Below are 7,659 nucleotides of genomic sequence, written 5' to 3' on the forward strand. Positions count from 1 at the left end.
GGATGCACGCCCTCTATGGTACAGGTCGAGGACAGGAATTTCTGAGAAGTTTTAGGACCTATTCTATTGACAATTTATTTTTCCAAACTTATTCGCAGTAGGATAAATATACCGATACATAAATAACATGATTTTCACAGAATTAAACGACCCAATCTGAGGGAAGTAAGTTGTATAATAGCTTTCCATCACAACCACTTTATAGTGGTCAGTTAATTAACAGACCATCTGACCTTTAGGCTATTTTACTTCCCAAATGGCACCCTATTCCCTACAAAGTGCACTGGTCAAAGTAGTGCACTATATAGGGAATAGGGTGCCATTTGGGATGCAAATTACATTATATTCTCGATTCTCATTCCTCAATTTCAGTGATTGGTTTTGTGTAGGTCTGGTTACATTGCCAACATGACATAGGCCCATAGACATAACATTTAACTAGGGAGCATTTAATGTTGCAGTATTTGATATGCTATCAAATCAAATCAAATCAAATCAAATCAAATTTTATTGGTCACATGCGCCGAATACAACAAGTGCAGACATTACAGTGAAATGCTTACTTACAGCCCTTAACCAACAGTGCGTTTATTTTAAACAAAAAAAGTAAGAATAAAACAACAACAAAAAAAAGTGTTGAGAAAAACAAAGAGCAGAAGTAAAATAAAGTGACAGTAGGGAGGCTATATATACAGGGGGGTAACGGTGCAGAGTCAATGTGCGGGGGCACCGGCTAGTTGAGGTAGTTGAGGTAATATGTACATGTGGGTAGAGTTAAAGTGACTATGCATAAATACTTAACAGAGTAGCAGCAGCGTAAAAAGGATGGGGTGGGGGGCAGTGCAAATAGTCCGGGTAGCCATGATTAGCTGTTCAGGAGTCTTATGGCTTGTGGGTAGAAGCTGTTGAGAAGTCTTTTGGACCTAGACTTGGCACTCCGGTACCGCTTGCCGTGCGGTAGCAGAGAGAACAGTCTATGACTAGGGTGGCTGGAGTCTTTGACAATTTTGAGGGCCTTCCTCTGACACCGCCTGGTATAGAGGTCTTGGATGGCAGGGAGCTTTGCCCCAGTGATGTACTGGGCCGTACGCACTACCCTCTGTAGTGCCTTGCGGTCAGAGGCCAAGCAGTTGCCATACCAGGCGGTGATGCAACCAGTCAGGATGCTCTCGATGGTGCAGCTGTAGAATTTTTTGAGGATCTGAGGACCCATGCCAAATCTTTTTAGTCTCCTGAGGGGGAATAGGCTTTGTCGTGCCCTCTTCACGACTGTCTTGGTGTGCTTGGACCATGATAGTTCGTTGGTGATGTGGACACCAAGGAACTTGAAGCTCTCAACCTGTTCCACTACAGCCCCGTCGATGAGAATGGGGGCGTGCTCAGTCCTCTTTTTTTTCCTGTAGTCCACAATCATCTCCTTTGTCTTGGTCACGTTGAGGGAGAGGTTGTTGTCCTGGCACCACACGGCCAGATCTCTGACCTCCTCCCTATAGGCTGTCTCATCGTTGTCGGTGATCAGGCCTACCACTGTTGTGTCGTCGGCAAACTTAATGATGGTGTTGGAGTCGTGCCTGGCCATGCAGTCATGGGTGAACAGAGAGTACAGGAGGGGGACTGAGCACGCACCCCCTGAGGGGCCCCCGTGTTGAGGATCAGTGTGGCAGATGTGTTGTTACCTACCCTTACCACCTGGGGGCGGCCCGTCAGGAAGTCCAGGATCCAGTTGCAGAGGGAGGTGTTTAGTCCCAGGATCCTTAGCTTAGTGATGAGCTTAGAGGGCACTATGGTGTTGAATGCTGAGCTGTAGTCAATGAATAGCATTCTCACGTAGGTGTTCCTCTTGTCCAGGTGGGAAAGGGCAGTGTGGAGTGCGATAGAGATTGCATCATCTGTGGATCTGTTGGGGCGGTATGCAAATTGGAGTGGGTCTAGGGTTTCTGGGATTATGCTGTTGATGTGAGCCATGACCAGTCTTTCAAAGCACTTCATGGCTACAGACGTCAGTGCCACGGGTCGGTAGTCATTTAGGCAGGTTATCTTAGAGTTCTTGGGCACGGGGACTATGGTGGTCTGCTTGAAACATGTTGGTATTACAGACTCGGTCAGGGACATGTTGAAAATGTCAGTGAAGACACTTGCCAGTTGGTCAGCACATGCTCGGAGTACACGCCCTGGTAATCCGTCTGGCCCAGCGGCCTTGTGAATGTTGACTTGCTTAAAAGTCTTACTCACATCGGCTACGGAGAGCGTGATCACATAGTCGTCCGGAACAGCTGGTGCTCTCATGCATGCTTCAGTGTTGCTTGCCTCGAAGCGAGCATAGAAGTGGTTTAGCTCGTCTGGTAGGCTTGTGTCACTGGGCAGCTCGCGGCTGTGCTTCCCTTTGTAGTCTGTAATAGTTTTCAAGCCCTGCCACATCCGACGAGCGTCAGAGCCAGTGTAGTATGATTCAATCTTAGACCTGTATTGACTCTTTGCCTGTTTGATGGTTCGTCGGAGGTCATAGCGGGATTTCTTATAAGCTTCCGGGTTAGAGTCCTGTTCCTTGAAAGCGGCAGCTCTACCCTTTAGCTCAGTGCGGATGTTGCCTGTAATCCATGGCTTCTGGTTGGGGTATGTACGTACGGTCACTGTGGGGACGACATCATCGATGCACTTATTGATGAAGCCAGTGACTGATGTGGTGTACTCCTCAATGCTGTCTGAAGAATCCCGGAACATGTTCCAGTCTGTGCTAGCAAAACAGTCCTGTAGCTTGGCATCTGCGTCATCTGACCACTTTTTTATTAACCGAATCACTGGTGCTTCCTGCTTCAGTTTTTGCTTATAAGCAGGAATCAGGAGGATAGAGTTATGTGCATATTACCTATAATGACATGTTCAATTTAAGCAAGACATTAAATTCAAACTATCCGATTAGCGCATTTAACAAACCTAATCAAGTAAGACCTCTGTTGGTTCGGTTGAGATCCGTTACAAGTAGGGTTCTGGAGTAGATTAAGATTATGGTCACCCTAAAATTTAGTAAACACAGTGAAGCTCTGACGTACTAATGAGGCCTTAAAGCACACATACTTTATATTGGATACTGTATAGGACCAGAGCTCTGTTTGGTTAATTTATGCCCTATTTGGATGTTGAGGACCTTACATTTCACTTTCAATCAAATAGAAATAAAATAATCAAATTAACATGGGTGCTAATTGAGTTTAGTTAATTTATTTACTTCACCTTGGGCAGACCCTACTGTAAGTAGTAGGCCTACATACAAACTTAAACACTTTGCCTACCTCAAGTAGCAAAGTAATATGGTTCTGAGTCTGGCAGGTAGGTAACATTACCTTTTAATTCTCAAAGTTTATTTATAATTTCAACCAATTGGAATATGAAGTATCACACAAAGCACCACTGCACAAATGCACATGGATACTGGTATATCTGTTAAATTCTAGACAGGTCCTATTCTAGGCCTCGGAAAGTATTCACACACCTTGACTTTTTCCATATTTTGTTACATTACAGCCTTATTCTAAAATTGATTTAAAAAAATAAAAATCCATCATCAATTTACACACAATACCCCATTCTTCTCTGCAAATCCTCTCAAGCTATGTCAGTTTGGATGGGGAGCGTCACTGCACATCTATTTCCATGTCTCTCCAGAGATGTTCGATCGGGTTCAAGTCCGGGCTCTGACTGGGCCACTCAAAGACATTCAGAGACTTGTCCCGAAGGCACTCCTGCGTTGTCTTGGCTGTGTGCTTAGGGTCATTGTCCTGTTGGAAGGTGAACCTTCGCCCCAGTCTGAGGTCCTGAGTGCTCTGGAGTGGGTTTTCATCAAAAATCTCTCTGTACTTTGCTCTGTTCATCTTTCCCTCGATCCTGACTAGTCTCCCAGTCCCTGCCACTGAAAAACATCCCCACAGCATGATGCTGCCACCACCATGCTTCACCGTAGGGATGGTGCCAGGTTTCCTCCAGACGTGATGCTTGGCATTCAAGCCAAAGAGTTCAATCTTGGTTTCATCAGACCAGAGAATCTTGTTTCTCATGGTCTGAGAATCCTTTAGGTGCCTTTTGGCAAACTCCAAGCGGCCTGTCATGTGCCTTTTACTGAGGAGTGGCTTCCGTCTGGCCACTCTACCATAAAGGCCTGATTGGTGGAATGCTGCAGAGATGGTTGTCCTTCTGGAAGGTTCTCCTATCTCCACAGAGGAACTCTAGAGCTCTGTCAGAGTGACCATCGGGTTCTTGGTCACCTCGCTGACCAAGGCCCTTCTCCCTCGATTGCTCAGTTTGGCCGGGCGGCCAGCTCTAGGAAGAGTCTTGGTGGTTCCAAACTTCTTCCATTTAAGAATGATGGAGGCCACTGTGTTCTTGGGGACCTTCAATGCTGCATACATTTTTTAGTACCCTTCCCCAGATCTGTGCTCCTTGGAATCAGTGGCGGTGCGGATGACTCCTGGAATCGGTGGCGGTGTGGATGACTCCTGGGTCATCTTGACGATGATGTCATCCCCTGTCTGGTGCCGGATGGGTCCGGATTAGCAGCAGCTCACAGGGTCATTAGCTCTATATTTACCACAGGCTGAACTTAAATCTGTCAGTCACCTGAAGTGGACTAAATGCAGAGTTCCTCCTCCTTGGGAGTGTGCGGATCATTCCGGGGATGTTGTCTGCCTGTGTGCCACCCTGTACTGTGAATCTCAGTGGGCTCACATGTAGCTAAATGCAAATATCCTAAAATGAAGGAAGGACTACATGACTGAGGTTGCTTTCTATAGGAAGCCTAGTTCTGGAGTTCTACTGTCACCATGGCGCATCGGTCAGAACGCAATGAATGAAGTTAGAAGGTGAGGTCTACAGTGCCTTGGGGTTTTGCGTCTCGTTCAGGGATGTTGCCAGCTTGCTGCCTCCCTCCCTGTACTGTGAATAACAATGGTTTTAGCCTGGACTGTTATGGCTCTGCCATTGTATTATGGGCCTCCCTGGGATGCTGCTGCTAGCATAGAAACACAACGACAAGATTATATTTCTATGACTACCCTGCTGTTACTCTAATGAGTAACAGCTGGGCAATGCTTCACATTGCTTATCCTGGATTTATCTGTATCTTGAGTTTCTTTTCTGGAAAAACGAAAGTGAAGTGTTTTAAATTTAGTATCTACTAGTCAGCTTATTTTTGTTTTTAATATAGATCTGTACCTTCACCTTCACGAACAGAATGGGGTTAGAGAGGAACAAGCATAGACAATATACTGTTTAGCCCAGGGGTGTCAAACTCATTTTAGCTCAGGGGCCACATGGAGGAAAATCTATTCCCAAGTGGGCCGGACCGGTAAAATCATGGTATATATAACTTAAAAACAACAACTTCAGATTGTTTTCTTTGTTTTAATACTATCAACATAAAACATAAAGCTGGAGCCTGAGGACAGTGTGTCCAAAATAGTACAAGCACAACATCACTATTAATCATAAAACACCTCAAGTTTATTTGAAAATTCTAAAGAAAAAGAACACACAAACACACAATGCCTCAGTGATTCACAGAACTGTTTCACAGATCACAGAACTATATCAGGGTGTCATTTCTCAGGCAGAAATGTAGATACAAATAATGAAATCCTGTTCCCCAAACAAGTGCAAGAACCACAGAGTCAAGAATAGGTTAAATATACAAATAAAATAAAATCAATTAAAAACAATAGCACATCAACATAAAAACATATAAACATAAAGCTGGAGCCTGAGGACAGTGTGTCCAAAAGCACAACATCACTATTAATCATAAAACACCTCAAGCTATTTGAAATTCTGAGGACAAACAACACACAAACACACAATGCCTCAGTGATTCACAGAAGTATATCACAGATCACAGAACTATATCAGGGTGTCTCATGCAGCACTTTAAGTGGGGTTGCATAGTTTATTTGACTCCTGATACCTGGCATCTTTAGCTTTCACCAGCGCATCAATATCAGGCGTCACATCCTGAGTGGCAGCCAACTTCAGGATGTGATTCAAGTGCTTGTGCGTGAGCCTTGAGCACAGCTTTGTTTTATTTATGCTCATTACAGACAACTTGCTCACAAAGATATGTGGTTCCAAACATGCACAACAGTTTTGCAGCGAGGGCTGTCAAGTTGGGGTAACCTGGCAAGAGATTCTGATAAAATGTGTCCAAGCCAGCTGCGGCAAATTTGCCCTTCAAATCCGAGTCACACTGCAAGTATATTATTTCAAGTTGGATGCTGACGGGCAGATCAGAGGGATTCACGGTTAATGGCGAACAAAAAACGTTGAAGTCTTTCTCCAGTTCACCAAAAATCTGAAAGCGTTGCTCAAACTCCCTTAACAGTCCCGTTATTTTATCTTTGAACCGCTTCATGTCTGCCACATGTTGGGTCGCGCACACATTTTTCAGACAGGGGAAGTGAGCTGCATCACCACCGGCGAGTTGCGTCTCCCACAATGACAGCTTCAACTTGAAAGAACGTATGCTGTCATAATACTGCGTGGCAACTTTGTTGCACCCTTGCAGCTGTTTGTTCAAGTTATTCAGGTGCTCTGTAACATCCACCATAAATGCAAGGTCCTGCATCCATTCTGCGGAATGAAATTCTAACACTGGTTTGCCCTTTTCTTCCATGAACTGTTCAATTTCTTCTCGTAAATCAAAGAAACGCCTCAGCACAGCACCTCGGCTTAACCATCTTACCTCAGTGTGGTATGGCAGGCCATAGATGTGGTCTTTCTCTCTGAGAAGGCTGTCAAACTGACGTTGATTCAGGCTTCTGGATCGGATGAAATTAACAGTTTGGATAATATAATAATAATAATATAATTATAATATAATAATATAATAATAATATAATAAAAATAATAACCACCTTCATGACGTTATCCATCTTTAATGACTTGCAACACAAAGCCTCCTGGTGCAAAATACAGTGAAAAGTCCAAAAATCAAGTCCTCCATTTGCAGATTGCACTTTCTCTCTGAACTTTGTCACAACGCCTGCTTTTTTCCCGATCATTGAGGGCACACCATCTGTAGCCAGGCTGACAGCGCGGGACCAGTCCACTCCGACCCTGTCCAGCGCGCTGACGAGTGCAGTGAAAATATCAGCTGCTGTCGTTGTATCTGTCATCGGCACCAACTCCACGAACTCCTCGGTGACGGTCAATGTGTCATCAACTCTGCGGATGAAAATGGCCAGTTGTGCAACATCTGTAATGTCCGTTCTTTCATCAATTGCAACCGAAAACGCAATAAATTACTTTACTTTTTGCTTCAACTGGCTGTCCAAATCCACTGAAAGATCGGAAATCCTGTCTGCAACTGTGTTTCTTGTCAGGCTGATAGTTGCAAAAGCCTGGTGCTTTTCAGGGCACACAATCTCCGCTGCCTTCATCATGCATGTTTTTACAAATTCACCCTCACTAAATGGTTTTGAAGCCACTGGATTTCATTAGCAATGAGGTAGCTAGCTTTCACTGCAGCGTCACTGATGTCTCGGCTGTGAGTAAACACAGACTGCTGTTTCTTCAGACCCGCCAACAGTTCATTCACCTTCTCTCTTCTCCGCTGTCCTTGAAAGTTGTCATATTTGTCGGCATGAAGACTCACATAGTGGCGACAAAGGTTATATT

Source organism: Coregonus clupeaformis, chromosome 8 (genome assembly GCF_020615455.1).
Source record: "Coregonus clupeaformis isolate EN_2021a chromosome 8, ASM2061545v1, whole genome shotgun sequence".
Lineage (NCBI taxonomy): Eukaryota > Metazoa > Chordata > Actinopteri > Salmoniformes > Salmonidae > Coregonus > Coregonus clupeaformis.